Source organism: Protopterus annectens, chromosome 4.part0 (genome assembly GCF_019279795.1).
Source record: "Protopterus annectens isolate FY-2018-M chromosome 4.part0, PAN1.0, whole genome shotgun sequence".
Classification (NCBI taxonomy): domain Eukaryota; kingdom Metazoa; phylum Chordata; order Ceratodontiformes; family Protopteridae; genus Protopterus; species Protopterus annectens.
The window spans coordinates 1671042220-1671060503 of NC_056733.1; positions in this window are offsets into that span (position 1 = coordinate 1671042220).

The window sequence follows — 18284 nt, forward strand, 5'->3', positions numbered from 1 at the left end:
CAATTAGTTAAACTGAGCAGCAAGGTATGATTTGTCCAGTCACAGAACCAACTGAATGGGTGTCATCCATGGTAGCAGCCCACAAAAAAAGACACGGATGAAATCAGATTATGTATTGACCCAAGAGATTTGAACAAAGTATTAAAGTGACTGCATCATCCAATGTGTACAGGGAAAGAAGTCACAGCCCTAACACCAGATGCCACTATTTTCCTGTCTTGGATGCAAGAAGTTAATTTTTGCAAGTAATACTTGATCGCAATTCCTCATTACTGACTGCTTTTAGTACCCCATTTGGCAGATACAGATTCCTCAGGATGTCATCTGGAACAAATTCTGCAAGTGAAGACTTTCAGCATGCAATGGAGCAAATTTTTTCACTTTATCCTTATGCCATAATTGATGAATTATTGGTTGGAGGCAAGGGTGAAGCAGAGCATGGCAGAAACCTTAAGAGAGTTCTAGACAGAACACGTGAAGTGAACTCAATCCTCTGAAGTGTAAATCTGGACTACCAGAAGTTATATATGTAGGTCATTGATTTATTAGAACTAGCTTGTGACCATACCCATCAAAGCAAGCAGTCATTCTTGAGATACCAGCTAATGTTCAAGCTCTACAACATTTTTTGGCATGGTCAACTATTTAGGCAAGTTTATACCAGACTTCAGTGATTTGACAGCACCTTTGAGAGAGCTGACATGCAAAAATGCTACATGGTCTTGGTTGAAACAGCACCAGAAAGCATTTGAAGACCTTAAGCAGAAAAATGCCACCATACCTAAATTAAGATACTATGATGTCAATAAACCAGTAACTTTCCTGTGATACTTCAAAATTTGGTCTTGGCGCAGTTATTCTTCAAGAAGGCAGACCAGTAGCCTATGCATCTAGATCTCTTACCCAAATTGAAATGCAATATGCTCAAATTGAGAAAGAACTTTTTATAATAGTATTTGCATGTTAAAAGTTTCATGATTATATCTATTGTTGAGCTATCCAGATTGAAACTGATAACCAACCTGTAGTTACTATTTTAAAGAAGCCTATGTACTCAGCTACAGTGAGGTTACAAAGAATGATGCTCAAATTGCAAAAGTACAACTTCAAAATGGTCTATACAAAAGGCAAACTTCTTTTTCTGGCTGATACCTTATCCAGATCACCCGGAAATACAATGGAACAGGTTCATGCAGTGAATTTTGACTTTGATGTCATGGAAGTGCATCATTTTTCTACCACGAGACTCGATGAGCTGAGAGATCATGCAAAGACTGATCCAATTTTGCAATAGCTCAGCCACCAAGGTTGAATCTACCAAAAGAAGGGTGAGAGGACTAGTATTTTGGCCTTCTCTAGCAAAAGACATTGATAGAGTACTTTCTTCTTGTTCAGTATGCAATAATACTAAAACCACATTTGCAAAAAAGAACTACTTCAGCTAAGTCAAGTTCCTGAACTACCTTGGTCAATAGTAGCCACTGATATGTTTGAGTGGAACAATCAGCATCACTTAGTGTTGGCATACTCTTATTTGAACTGGACTGAGATTACGACTTAATCTAACATCCACTGCTGTTATTACCAAGTTGAAACAACATTTCTCAGTCCATGGTAGTCTTCACAAAGTTATTTCTGACAATGTTACCCTATTTATCAGTGAGTTGTTTCAGAAATTTGCAAAAGAATGAGAGAGCTTCAAAATGGTCTATACAGAATACCAACTTTTTTATCTGGCTGATACCTTATCCAGATCTCTCAGAAATACAACGGAACAGCTTCATGCAGAGAATTTTGATTTTCATGTCATGGGAGTGAGTAATTTTTCTACCACGAGAATTGATGAGCTTAGACATCATGCAAAGACTGATCCAATTTTGCAAAAGCTCAACCACTACATAAATATTGGATGGCCATCAAAGCAATCTAGTGTACCACCTGAAGTGCAAAGTTATTTTCCTTATAGAAATGAAATGTTGATGGAAGATGGCATTACTTTCAAAGGTCCTAAAATTGTTGTTCCTGCTCCCATACAACACGAATATATCCAGATTTTGCATCGTGGTCACACAGGTTAAATCTACCAAAATAAGGATGAGAGGACTAGTATTTTGGCCTTCTCTAGCAAAAGACATTGGTAGAGTACTTTCTTCATGTTCAATATGCAATAGTACTAAACCACATTTGCAAAAAGAACCACTTCAGCTTAGACAAGTTCCTGAACTACCTTGTTCAACAGTAGCCACTGATGCATTTGAGTGGAAAAATCAGCATTACTTAGTGTTGGTAGACTCTTTTCGAACTGGTTTGAGATTGATTTACTAGCTAATCTAACATCCACTGCAGTTATTACCAAGTTGAAACATCATTTCTCAGTCCATGGTAGTCCACACAAAGTTATTTCTGACAATGGTACCCAATTTACCAGTCAGTTGTTTCAGAAATTAGGAAAAGAATGGGACTTTGTACATGTTACTAGTAGTCCAGAGTAACCACAGTCAAATGGGCTAGCTGAACATGTAGTACAGAGTCCAAAGCAATTGGTGGTGAAATCAAAGTGTGATAATACTGACATCTTTTGGAATTTACTTAATCTCAGAAACCTACCCCGTTATGATATACTTGGCTTGGCTGCTCAGATACTTCTATCTAAGCAAACCAAAACAACATTGCCTATTAGATCCAGTTTGTTGAGGCCTAAATCTAAGAACAACAGGACAATTTGAGCTCAACCTTTCAGAAAGCATTCTTTACAGAAGTCCAGTTATGACAAATTGAGCAGTTTTCTTCGTCCATTGAAAGAAGGAGAGACAGTGAGGATAGAAACGTCCAAATGTTTCAGCCAGATTGGTCAAGTAACAGGTATATGTACCAAGCTGAGATCCTACTTTGTAGAATCTGAGGGTGTGGAGTACAGATGAAATCTCAGACATTTTCTTCCTGTACCAGAATCGATGTCACAGCATTGTTCATGTGATATAGACTCTAGATCTCAGAGCAATTCAGACAATGTTCCTGTTGCAGAACATGTCTTGCCTTCTACTTCCATTCATGGTGATGTTTCTGAAGTCCCCAAAATTGAACATTCAGCAGAGACAGTCCCAATTGCTAGACCTAATTACAATTTCTAAGTCATGCAATTTGGTCATATTTCCAGACCTAGTGTGAAATACACAGCAACCTGGACATAATTGTCTATATGTATTTAGTTCTGTATAATTGCATGACAAAGAATTATTAGTATCAATTGCATATCAATCAATGTCTGTAATATTGCATGACTCATTTCTCAAAGCGGGAGGATGTACAATAATGTGTGTGTGTGTGTGTGTGTGTGTGTGTGTGTGTGTGTGTGTGTGTGTGTGTGTGTGTGTGTCTGTGTGTGTGTGTGTGTGTGTGTGTGTGTGTGTGTGTGTGTGTGTATTGTACCTTTAAGAAACTTTTCAAGGTCAGCATGTGCATGTAAATAGAAAGCACGTGCTAGCTTCAGTGCCATTTTGAGAGTGCAGCCATAGAGTGAGCATGTATAAGTGTAATAGCTAATTTAATTATAAGTTTATCTAAGTTAAAGTTATTAAGCATCAATCCTGATGTGTTTTACATAATAAAGCTGCTTGAACAGAACCCACAAAGGCTCAACAATTTTATCCTGACTGGATGAGCGACAGAGGGGGAACAGGGATTTTATGTTTAGGGAGGGATGGGGTCTTTAGGGTTAGGCACTGGTGGGAGATTTTAGGATCAGGATCAGGGTTCTTGTAGGAAAAGTTAACATTACAGGAGAGGAGTTACTGGGATTTAGAGCACTTGCCAATCAGAGTGAGTGACAGGAAGGGCATGTCTTTTGAGGATATGTGTCCTCAGCAAATGTTGTAGGCCATTTAGGAAGGTCATCTTCTAATATTCAAAAGCCACAAGAAATTCTGTCTGCTTATTTACAAAGAGAAGTGATGTTCTTTTTCTTTTTTTTTTTAACTCAGATCTTCAACGATTAGAAAAGATAACTAAATCCATAAGAGCTACTACTTTGGATCATAAGAGAAAGGGCTAAACATTACATAACTGTTGCTTGTAAGGATTTTAAAATGCATTTTGAGATGAAGCTCCAAAACTAATAAGCAGCAGTAAATATTTTAGCCATAAGAATCAGAGTTTAGCTCAAATGTTAGATGTCCTTCTTTCCAGTCCTTTTTGTTTCCTTCAGTAATACTTTATCTTCACATTTTCATACATGATTTTATTCTATGCATAGTTACTTTCAAGGTAAATACTTTAATATAATTATTTCAAATAAAGAATTTTTCAGCTTTAAGTGCTTATGGCTATTTTTTTACTGGCAATAGTTCAAGTATTTGCTTACATAGCTGTTTCTTTTTTGTTTGCCAGTTTAGAAAAGCAGTCAAAGCTAAATACTACCATTGGAATATTTTAGATATGCTCCCGGATCCAGCAAGCTCCTGGAGGCAATATGACCACTGTGCGATCCAGGAATAAGCTTCAGGGACGTGCATGAGTGCTCCTGCACTATTCCTGCAAGGAGAAAGCTCCTGTATGCAAATAACCCCATTTGCAGGTAAAAAAACATGCAAATGAGGTGAATTTGTGATCCTGGAAGCTGTCAGCTGGCCATGCAGGACTAGTGTAGTGTGCAGAAATGTACTCGGTTAGTAACCGAGTACATTTCTGCAAACTACAAAACAGAGCCATGACAACTCCAAATAAAGGGTGTATATTATGTAGAAACCATGACAATGGTCAACTATATGGCCATTGGCATGGAAAACAGTTGCAAAAATAAAAAAAAAAACTTTTTATTTAGCCGATTTTGGCTGTTTAAACATAGGGCAGCTGGGCGCATATGGGATCGGGCCGAAAATATGAAAAATAATGTGAAATAAGCATTCTAACAAAAATCACTATTTTGCCATTATACTCAAAGGCAGGCAGAAGACAACATGGCCAGTGAATAGTGTTTGCTAAGGGGGAAGGCTAAGTGTGAGACCTGTAACTATGCATTAGCAGGCAATCCTATGCAAATGAAGGGAATGATACTGAATCCTTGATTTCCCCTTAATGCTAGCCAGCACCCAACAGTGTAAGTGCAGGAATAGCATGGTTCAAGCCTAAGAGTTAGCTGACATCATATGGGGGTGTGTCAGGCATACTGTAAGCAAATTGGAGCCCTGTGGCTCAGGCTTACCCTTAGCTTAGCAGAGCTAAGCAAGGGGGAGTGTCTGAGGCTTTCTAGCTCTCTTTACATTGCCTAAGTGGGTATGCATGCCGCGCACCATATTTTAAAGGAAAATAGAAAAGTAAACCAGGAAATAGCAGCTCTGTGCACATTTGAGTACTGTGTTTGTGCAGCACACCCTGGGCTTAAACAGGAAGGCAATGAGAAGGGAAAACAGCAGTAGGAAGGTAATAAAGGAGAACTAGCATAGCTGGCAGGTGAAATGTATCAGAATCAGCCAATTACACAGGCAGCAGCCCAGCCCAGAACACTACTATAAACTATGCAAACACCATTCCCTCTGGTTTTTCCCACATACTCTACACCACCAGTGTATACAAGCGGGGAAATTTTAACAAACAAAAACAGCAAAGTGATAGGGGCTGCAGCAGAGGCTGAGGGTGGTGAGGATGAGAATGCTGTTGGCCAACCTACAGTGAGGAGACCGAGAAGAGTGTACAGACTCAAAGTAACCTACCAGTGGCTACCTGAGCTGGAGATAGTGGAGCTCTATAGGGTGGACAGCGACCTCCTACAGCAAATTATTGTGCTGTGCCCGCCACGCCAGACACACAAAACTAACAGAGAGGAACCTATGCCAGTGGATACCAAGGTATGTGTAGGCCTAGGAATACTAGCCACAGGTACCTTCCAAAGGCCAACTGCAGATATCAAGGGGGTCTCACAGGCATCAGCATCCAGGGTACTCAACCAGTTCCTGGATACCATGGCAGCACATGCCAGTGAGCATGTATATTTCCCCAACACCCGTCAGGCGTTGGCCAGCAATATGCATCTCTTCCACCAAATAGCAGAATAGTCTGAGGTAGTGGGTGCAATAGACTGCATGCGCATATGCATCAAAGCACCACTCGGTGAGCAGGGTATGGTCTACATCATCCACAAGGGCATCCCCTCTATCAACTGCCAGGTTGTGTGTGATGCCCAGGGCATTATAATGAATGTGTGTGCTGGCTGCCCTGGAAAATATCACGTCTCCCACATCTGGCATCTGCTGCAGCTGTACCAGAGATTTGCCAATGGGGACATCCCTTATGGTCAACTAGTGGGGGATGCTGGTTACGTAGTGGAGCTGTGGCTGATGCCACCCATCAGAAATGCACACACACCCGGACATGAACTCCATAATGAGGCATACACACAGACCAGAATTATAATAGAGCATGTGTTTGGGATGCTCAAGTCACTCTCTGGTGGAGCCTTAAAGTACTCACCAGCTACATGTACTCAGATTGTCATTATATATGCAATGCTACACAATATGATCCTGCAGAAACAGTTGCAGTAGAAAAAGCATGGGGCAGGGCCAGACAGCCCTCCACTATTGCCAAGGCCTGCAGAGGCACAAAGTGACTCAGAGGAGGAATAACCTGAGCCTGCCCCAGAAGGCAGAAGGAGGCATGTCCAGTATGCCCTGTCCTTGGCAAAGAGGCAATGCATAGCACATACACTGACACAGTAGGGACCCAGGGAATGACACCTCTCTCTGACTCGCGCATACAGTAAAAGGGATGCCAAACATGACACAACCTGTGCTCAACCATGTATAGGGAGTGTACTATGTGGATCCAACATAGGCAGCCCTCCAGCACCATCCTCAATACTGGCACAGCCACAAGGTAAGTCACTCTTCCTACCAATTGCAGAATGGAGTAGTATGTGTTGTTACCTGTATCTATGGTATGGATGTGAGCATGGAAGTGAATCGGGTGGCTGAATGGGATGCCAGCAGATAGCAAACACCTATAGTGGCAGCATGAGATTTGTAACAAAACTGGTGTCACCATAGTAGCCAGTACTACACATGGTGACAAACCCCACTGTAGGAAATGTGCTGGGCAACATGTGTATCCATATGACACACACGTTAATCAAGGAGGCTCATATACACAACAACAGTCTCAGCCAGCAGGACAGGTGTAGACAAACACAAGCAAAGGCTGTGCTAAGGCCTCTGATTGAAGGCCATGGGTAACCTCCCCCTCAGGCCTACACAGACAGACTACAACAGGTCAGGCCGTGGGATGTTAGTTCTGAAGGGTAAGATGTCAGAAACTGAAATGTAGGTCAGTCAAACCTAAGACCTGTAGTACATTGATATGCCTCTAGTCAGCAAGATAGGTTAGAATACAGAATGAAACGGAGTACATGACATACCCGTACAGTCATAGCAGATGTGTACAAGTGTCAGGTGTGTCCCCCCATTCCTATGTAGAAACGTAGTAACAGTCTGGTGTGCTCCCCCAATCCAATGTAGACACATAGTAACAGTCAGGCGTGCCCCCCAATCCTATGTAGAAATGTAGTAACAATCAGGTGTGCCCCCCAATCCTATGTAGAAATGTAGTAACCGTCAGGTGTGCCCTCTCATTCCTATGTAGACACGTAGTAACACACAAGTGTGCCCACCCAGTCCTATTTAGAAATGTAGTAACAGTCAGATGTGCCCCCACAATCCTATGTAGAAATGTAGTAACATGTATGTGTAGGTATAATAATAGTGGAGCACAGATTACCTGAGTTGGCCAAGGTAGCAGGATAGATTGTAGCATATGTACAATATGCAGGTCTGCATGTGTTAGGTTGGTGTGTGATGTATATTGTGTGAGAGTGGTCAGTATGTATGCATGGTGAGGTTTGTCCTGGTGGCCATTGCCCAATACTGCCTATGACAGGGCCAAGCCCACACAACTGCAGTGCCAAACACAATGCTTCCCAGTATAACACATTCTAGCAGTAAGCCATTGTAAATGTTTGGAAGTAATATATGTCACCATCTGAAATATGGACATGGCATGACTGTTGGGCCAGATATGCAAGTAGTACACAGGGGTAAGTACACCAGACAGACAGTCAGTATGTAACTGTCAAATGGACACACCCTTGGAATTGTACATACAGGTTTGCAGCACATCATCTGGGCGTGTAGTTAGGAATACCGATGTTGTCTGGCCAAACATTGGCAGACCACAAAGGTCATAGGAATGATGTATTGAGAAACAGCTGATGTCTGTGCACAAGCCAGCGTAAGTGGAATGCCCCATGTATATCTATGAGTCAGACGCAAGAAGTGTCCATAGCTCACATGCATACAGCTCACCCACCCACTACCCTCAGGTACTTATCTGGTCTTATCCCTGCTGTTGGGAGTGAATACAATATGACTCCCACCTGTGTATGGCAATAGAGAAAGAATGCAGATGCTATACTCTAATTTTTCAATATTAGAAACTTATATCTTAGAATCTGTATAGCAAATATATGTTATAGCTTTGTTTTAACTTGCCTCTCTCCAAAGATTTTATGTCCTGTCTTAATGTTTTAAGAATTTTAAACTTGTTTAGACCATTACTGTGTATTATTTGTAAATTTCGTTGGAGCTTTTCTCCCCGGGCCTCCACTGAAAATGGACATATATCCAGCTGGACTAGCCCGGTCAACAAATGTAAAATAAATAAATAAAATAAATAAAGGTGTCCCATGCAGGTGTGTCCCTAGCTGTAAGCAGCACCCTGCCACCATCCACACCACTGGATCAATACTAACAGAAAGTATTGGCATGAACACCTAGCACATGTACCCTGTCACCCCAGGGGAATATACTGTATTGCAGTCTGGGACTGTAGGACTGACAGAATACAACGGCCTGCTGCAGTTGGCCTGCATCACTACCAAATGGCCTACAGTCCTCTGCCAGAGATCTGTGTCTCACCTGTACTGCCAATATATGATATGTCATGGACTTCCAAATAACAACATAACACAGTCCACAGAACCCATATGCAAGGCCATGTGGACAAATCACAGTAACATGTCCACCATGTCCTACTGCATGAACTGTGGACCAACAGCAATATACTGCTGTGATGATGTGATAACTATAGGGAACATATCAGAGAATGTTCGCATAATGCATGGAAGAGGATAGAATAACAGAGGGGGGGGGGGGCATGGGCAGCATGGAGTGTGCGAAGTTTGAAACTCAGCCGTGTGCATAAACTATCACTGGCTGCAAACACAAGAATGGGTGGCTACAAACCTGCTCGTAAACCACAATGTGTAGGGGTAATGTCCTGAATTATGACTCCTGCTCTTGGTAACCTGTGTGAATCTGTACAGCTATGAGGTATCACTACAGCAAAATAAGGCCATACTGTCACATCGATGGATGTACAAGTATGGGATCATCTGCCACCACTGTACCAAGGTGCTGAACCAGTTATACAGACCCAGCAGCAAGTATCTGCAGCTCCCCCTCCAGAATGGCATGAGTGTGCAAGAATATGTAGGCATTTCACCACAATACTGGATACAGCTGCATTCAACCTGTGTTCCCTAGGACATCACTGCAAGCAAATATTTCTACCTGACAGTACTTGAAATAAAATGTCACAGTGTATAACAGTATACATGTCTGAATGTCTCCACTAACACCAGGACCATGTAGCAGAAGCAGAACAGACACAATTACCTACAGTAACCTGCTATCCTTTGCCCATTTTACCCCCATATTGTCAATTGATCTACAGATATCCTGCAGAAACAGTTTGCTAGCTGTAGGTGTAGAAGACAAAAGTCTACACTGGAGTGCAATCTACCTGGAATGGATTAACACATTCAATACAGAAGGTCATACTGGGCATGCTCCCACACTTGAAGAAATGAAGACAATGTCAGACAACAAAATACTGAAAGGTAATACTGGGCATGCTCACACACATAAAGAAATGAAGCCCATGTCTGGCAACAACAGTGGAACATACATATCTGATAGTTGCAGATGTTAGTGCATACACTCCTCACTATGCACCAGTCATGCTTTGCACACACATTGGATAGGAATGCACACATATATCCAAGGACAACACACTATAATATGCCAAAAGTACACATACATAGACGTGTGGAAGAAAATGACAGTGATAAACAGCCTTCCATTACGCGGCATCTCCCACACAGCACAGAGACAATTGGCTACAGCCACATGATGTGTACATGTCACTCACTGTAGACATTTGTCTCTGGAATCCCTTAGCATTATATAGTCTGTGGTGTTAGTGCTAACTGTGCAAAATGATTGTACAACTCAATAGTCATCTAGCAGTTTACACGTACCTGTAGAATATAAACCTGTGTGTGCCTGAATGTGGTGTGTCTGCCTCTAGATGAATGGATTATGGCCCATGCACACACACTGCTCTCCCCATTGCCTTACTATGGCAAGCGTGCTGATGTCTTCACCTTGGAGTACACCTTTGGGAATGTAGTAACCCATTAATCTCCATGGCACATCCTATAACAGTGTGATGTACTAGTTAGGTAGGAGTTCTAATCCCAGACGTGGTAACTGTGTGTGTGTGTGTGTGTGTGTGTGTGTGTGTGTGTGTGTGTGTGTGTGTGTGTGTGTGTGTGTGTGTGTGTGTGTGTGTGTGTATGTGTGTGTGTATGTGTGTGTGTGTGTGTTTGTCTCTGTAAGGATCAATGCTTTTTAGGCTAGTCACACTCACTACAATTTCAAATGCCCTACTTTGGCATGCCTGCTGACGTCATTCACTTTGAAATACATCTTTGGGGAAGGAGTAGTCCAGGAATCTCCGTGGCATGTCTTATAACTGTGTAATGCTGTAGTATGATAAACTAGTTCAGTAGGAGTTCTATTCCCAGACATGGCAAGTAGTTCAGTAGGAGTTCTATTACCAGACATAGCAAGTGTGGGTGTTTGTCTGTGTAGGGAGCAATGCTTTTGAGGCTATTTACAGTCACTACAACCTCCAGTGCCCTTCTTTGGCAAGTCTACTGATGGCATTCACTTTGAAATACACTTTTGGGCAAGGGGTAGCCCAGTAATCTCAGTGGTGCATGCTATAACTGTGTAATGCTGTAGTGTGATGTACTAGTTAGGTAGGAGTGCCAATCCCAGGCATGGCAACTGTGAGACTTGGTGTGTGAGTGTGTGTGTGTGTGTGTGTGTGTGTGTGTGTGTGTGTGTGTGTGTGTGTGTGTGTGTCTGTGTTTGTCATTTGCATCCTGTGTGGAAGTGGCTCTGAGTGTGTAACAACTAGACTCAGTGTGGAGCAGGTTTTGCAAATTTCTTGTATGGTGGTCCTATTATATGTCACAATGTCCACCTTACAAGGATTACAGATGTCAAACAGCAGAGAGGCTGGGGTTGCCAATCCATTCCCCTACATGTGACATCAAGTCCTGGTGAACAAATTAGGCAACCCTTGTATTACCCAGAGAACACTCTCAACCCATGTCTCATACATACACACACACTCGGCTAGGCAACAACCACTTTGTTGGTAGTTCCCTGCATATTGCCCACAGATAGTAACCATGGTGTGATTGCAGTGGACTACAGATGGCATGGCACCCTGTCCCATCACTACAATAGACACATAATTGCAGACAATGCACCTTCACTATGTTCCACACTGGACACCTGCAACAACTGAAGTGCCATCAAATGTGACCGACAAAGAACATACCATGCCTTAAACACATGCCCTGTATGGACAGATGCCACTGACACCAGGGAATACCTATATCATGCTGTCAATGTAGGTGCAGGGTCAACCTGGTTTCCATTGCCATTTCCCACCACATGAGGCCAGGAATGGCACATGTGATGATAATCTGTGTACCCAACATGGCCCAGACACCCCTGGTATGGTTCCACATGTCACAGAACATACATGTTGGATGTGTGCACATCCCACACACTGTCCATGTCATGGAATATAGAACACATATATGGCAAGCATTGCACAGCACTGTCCACCCACAATAGTAGCCCAGATGACTGGATGGTGAATACAATACCCACCTGTGTAGGCCAACCCAGACACTACACCCGTGAGCCACACTGCATACAATTGTCATGTGACCTGATGCCAGGGTATACCCTTAACCTAGCCTTGTGCAGCCTTATGGCACAGTCAACCACTACACACCTGTGAAGCAATGCACCCATGCATATCAGTACTGGCACCCTGTGTCTGTGTGTGTGTGGAGTATAATGATTTCAACCCCATTCACACTCACTGCAACTCCCATTGACCTACTGAAGCATGCCATCTGATGTCAGACACATTCACATACCCTTTGTCCATATATCATCCAGATAACCCCTGTGGTGCATGTGATACCAGCAAATTACTGTATTGTGGCAAACTAGCTAGTTACAAAGTCTGTTCCTGACCCTGCCAACTGTGTTAATGTGTATGAGTCCCTGAGAGAGTGTGACTGTGTTGACATTGACACCTGTTCATGTGGACAGGCATGCGTACTACACCTACATTATTGATCCTATATCACTGTTGCAGATGTCACTCACCATCAGATATACAGACAAGAAATAGAAAATAACCTTGCCAAAGGTAATGCTGCCCACACAAAATAAGTTGAACAGTAAAAATGGCAACAACCACCAAGAAGTATAGTCCAAGGTTTAATCACTTAAACAGCATAAAACAACATAAAATCAGAGCAAGAACAATGATGTGTAAGCACTTTCAGGCTAATTGCCCTTCTTCAGACAATTAACTAAAAATTCAAACAGTTTAAATAATAAATTACAACCAATTAAAATCAGTAATTTATCCACCTTTTCTTTAGGGCTGGCTTAAGGTGAATTACATCATTCAATCCTGGGAATCCATGTGCTGTTAACTCTATAATCCATATCGCTTCCTGATACTCTGTTTCTTTCACCAGGTCCCCCACCCTAAAACTCTTGTGTATGCTCTGTATTACTACAAACTTAAAATCATGTCCTAGAAATTGATAAATGTGTTGATATAAAGCATTGTACTCATTATGTTGCCTTATGGCAGACAAATGATTTCATATTCTATTTTTAACATGCAATGTGTCTTCCCTACATAAAATCCTGCACATAATCCATAGGTATCTAAATATATCACATTCATAGTCTTGCAATTAGCATATATATTGAAATAATATGTTCTATTTGTAATGGGGTGTATAAATGGGGTTTCTGTATTTATATATGAACATGCCTTGCAGGAGCCACAAGGTCTGGTTCCTTTAAACTTAGATTTAACTTGAGTCATTTTATTCCCTTCATGGCATAATGTCTTTTAAATTATTATTCCTTCTGAAACCAAAAATAAGTTCTTCCCCTATAACTTTCTTGATCTTTTCATCTGTGAAAACAATTTTCCAATTTTTCCTTGCTATATCACACACCCCGTGTATATTATTGCTACAGGTAAACATCAATCTTATTTTATTCACCTGTCTTGTGAAATTGTTGTTCCTAACACTTTCCTCTTGGTCATGTGTTAACCAAGGCCACATCTTGTCTTGTCTTTCCTTTGTCCTACTCTTTTCTGAAAAATTCCCTCTAACTTATGTTCTTTGTATCCTCTCTCAATAAAATTGTGTTTCAAATTATCCAATTCCATAACAAACATGTCCTCATCTGTACATAATCTTGACACCCTATCCTGCTGCCCTACCAGTATGTTGCCAAAAGTGAATCTTGGATGCATACTGTCATATGTAAGTAAATTACTTTTCCAAAATGTAGAACGTAAAGGAGTCACCACGAAAAACAGTCTCCGTTGTAAACAGTGCAAAATATTTAATGGACTAAGACACAATAAATAAAATTGCAGAGAATAAGCGCTTTCGCATAGCTATGCTTCCTCAGATAATTACAATTCAAACCTAGTAACTACTTGTTTAAATAAGGCAAGAATGGTTTAAAATCATACATTTAGGCGGGAATATTGAGCAATCAAGCAATTAAGCCCGTAACCGGGGTTACCGGTAAACTGATTATAAAGGCTCAAACATCAATACTTCAAACAGTGTATGAAAAGTGAAAAATGACTTCACATATCACAAAACATAAAACCTTTTTAAAAAATTTTTCAAATGCGATGCGTATATCTCATAACGTAACAAAAACTGTTCAAGCGCATCTTAAACACATCTGAAACATCTTAAGCATAAACATAATAAAAACGTTACTATAATGCTCATCAGACCATCAACTCATGTCTAAAACAACGTGTTTCTAGACTAAAATATGCGGATACATTCCCAAGGAGATCCCTCATAGAATCGCACACAGCGGTTCCACTGGCCCCACTCTACTCACGGTTATGTTTACTAACAGAGTCCAGGGACTCGTTGTTGAGCATGCGTGTCTCAAAAAATGAGTTTAAAACTTATAATCAAAAATAGTTTGCACACAGCAGATCATCTGCCTGCAACTTTATAAACTGGCTAAACATCATATAGCTCTCAAGTCATTTAAGCTTCATCAAGAGATCTCTCAGCTTGTGATAACAATGGAGCTAGTATTGTCATCCAACTAGTTAAATAAACTAGTCAGACAAAAAGAATGTTAATTCGTATAGTGATAGAGGTAAAAGCCATTCGCACAGTAAATAAATTGCTAATGTAGAATAAAATAAAAATAAAAATAAAAATAGCCTGTTGAACAGTGCGACTGTTTCTCAAGAAACCAGTCTCGAAACGTCAATCGAAAGGGGAAAAAGAAAAAAATCTCTGGGCTACAGCTCGTAAAGCATAATAATACACAAGCGGCAACAAGCCGTAACTGCTCATCTCTGCTCTCTGTTGAAAGACAGAACACAACTCACCATAACATAGGAAAGTAATATCCTCAGACTAACTTCAATGCCGACACTCAAACAGCAAAGAACTAAAGGACATCAAAGGTTCATGTGAGACCAATAGTTACAGGATGTGACGTGGAAAGTAAACAAATCAGCCTATAACTACTTTATATGGCAGGTAGAACACAATTTTCCAGCACAGTTGAAACAATATAGAATACAAGGACTGTAAAGAATAGGTCCTACTGTTATTTAAAAGATATGAAGTACACAGCCAGTGTGCAAGAACTATATATAGAAATCCATCGAACCAACTACTCACTGTTACTGAAAGACATACCAATAAACAACTGTGGAAAATAACACAGCGCAACTCCGAGTGAATGTAGAATGCACGCACACAGCATGAAGTGCATCACAGCTCGACCTCATTAAAGCAAACAGCAACACAAGAATGTCGTGCATATTAGCAATCTATCCTTAGGGAGAAGTGATATAGGGCATGTACATTCAATATAAAGCCCTAAAATATATAAAAAAGCAGTCTAATATTGCAAGCAACAACACGTCCTAAACAGGGACTCAAAAAACTACCCAACAGTTCCTGGAGCCATAGAAAGTACACCCTCTGACTGACCAACCATAAATAACTGGGTAAAATAAGGTATATAGAATGGGAAGAAAAAAAGGGAAAAGAGAAAAAAGAAAAGAGATGAGAAAAAAAGAAAAGGTGTGAAGTAACTCAAAATAGTGTATTCACACTGGAGCTATTACCGTCCTCTGAATATAAAATGAATCTTACCCAATATTAAGCACACTTATGGTGAGCCCTTTCACAGGTAAACATCAGCCTGGAATGTATACCATGACAAACCATCTTAAGATGTTGGGACCAAAACACTATGGCAGTACTACTTATACTCATATCATCAGAGTGTAAGGTGTCAGTGTTATAATAATGGACATAATAAAAGTAAAAAAGCAGAATACCTAACAGGAATAGTGATTAGGCACACATCCTGGTGGCCAATCAAAAATCCCTCATAAGGGTCTGCTATTCAAAATAGGTTTGAGAGATAGCCATTGGTTTAACCCTGGGGCAAACTGAGCTCTCAACACAAGTATCCATTTGAGTTCTAAACATGCTAGATCATTCACCACATCTCCTCCTCTTGGATTCTCCCTAAGCACTTGCAACACCTTAAACGTGAAATAATGAGAGTCATGATCAATAATGTGTTTTGCCAGTGCATTTTGATCATTTCTTTTCCTGATATCATAGAGATGGTTATATAACCTGTCTCTAAGTCTCCTTTTTGTGAGTCCCACGTAAAACGCAGGGCAACATGCACACGTAGCCAAATAGACCAAGTTTGTGGTATTACAATTGTGGAAATATTTTGGATGGAACACATACAAACCTTGAGGATGTTCAAAGGACTGTTCCTTTGAGATGTGGGAACACATATGGCATCTCCCACAAGGAAAAGTGCCTATCCTGTCAGATGTCAGACACTTACTAAAATGACTATATTTATCTATACATAGTATCTGTTTGAGATTACTACTGTTCCTGTAGCTGAAAGTCGGACGGCTACCAGCTAACTGTATAGTATTTGGATCCATACTTAAGATGTTCCAGTTTTTCCTAATTATGTTCTGAATATTGAACACATCGCTGGTGTATTTAAGTGTGAAGGATACAGTAGCTGAATCAGCATATCTTCTCTTATTTCTGCGTGCTGCTCCATGTAAACTGTGTACAGAGGTATGCATAGTGGTGGATGTACCTGGTACTCTCTTTCTACATTCTCTTAGCAATTTATTGTTATAACCTCTGTTTTTAAAGAGTTGCTCTAAAAAGGTTACTTCCTTAAAGTAGTCAACCTCATCAGTACATATCCTAGATAGTCTATTCAATTGGCTAGTTACAATACCTGAGAAAGTGTGTCTAGGGTGCATACTTTCAAATCTTAGAAGAGAATTCTTCCAAGTGGGTTTCCTAAACAATGTTGTAACAATATTACCACCTATATTAAGCTTTAGGGTTAGATCTAAAAAATTGACCTCTGAGCTCGAGGTTTCAACGGTAAACCTAAGAAAAGAGCTCATGGATTCTACTTCTCTGATGAAGTTGACACACTCACTATGACTACCTTCCCATACGAAAAGTACATCATCCACAAACCTCTTATAGAGTCTAACATTACTGAACTGATTGTGCTTGAATAAATGGTTGCTCTCCCATTGAAAAACAACAAGGTTCGCATAACTGTTTGCGCAGGGGGTGCCCATGGCAACCCCCCACTTCTGTAAATAGATGTTATCTTTAAACAGAAAAACATTGTTGTTAAGTACTAACTCAAGCAAGTAATTGATCAGTATCTGTCTATTTTTTGTATATTGTGACCTACAATGTAACAATTCACTAATGGCTTGTTGTCCCTGATCATTGGGTATACTCGTAAAGAGACTAACAACATCCATAGTTACCAGGAGATATTTAGATATATCTCCATCTAATTTAAAGTCCTTTAAAGACTCAATCAATTGGTAGGAATCTGATAATATACTGGGAATGTCATTCACAAGCGGTCTCAACATGCACTCTAGAAAAGAGGATATGGTGTAAGTGCACCAACGTTCACTCGCCACTATTGGTCTCATAGGTACAGGAATAGTGTTTTTGTGGATCTTCGGTAGGCCTTTAATAACTGGTAGTGTAGGGTATTCTACCATAAGGTATTCATATAGTTCACAACTGATTTGCCTACAAAGTAAAAGGTCATACAAGTCTTCTTGTATTCTTTTCACTAGGTTATCCACAAAGGTCTTAGATACTACAGAATAGGTATTAGTATCCGCTAACATATCTGTCATGGTGGTATCATACTCAACAGTGTTGAGAACAACTACTGCCCCACCTTTGTCTGCGGGTTTAATAGTTAAAGCAGAATTAGTTCTCAATTCTCTAAGTGATTGCTGTTCTAGTTGTGTTAGATTGAAAAATTTACATCTTTTCTGCTTTTTAGTGAAATATTCATATATATCCTTCTCACACATCTTACAGAAACATTCCACATCATATGGGATAGGAGGCATGTAATTGCTCTTACGTTTAAAGAACTGTGTAACAGCTTCAGTTCTAACAGCAGAATTATCTTTAAAAAACAATTTTAAAGCCAAACTGCGGCAAAATAACCTGAGATCTACTAAAGTCTCATTCAGGCTGCTGAGCTGAGAGGGTATAAAATTTAAACCCTTATTAAGCAATGAAACTGCAGAGTCAGATAACAAAAAGTCAGAAATGTTATAGACTAAAACACTCAGTTCCTTTGTTTCCTCGACTGGCCGTATCTTTCCTCTGACCCTTTCCTCTTGCGGGGCCCTCTGCTGTTGGAGCGGCCTCTCCATGT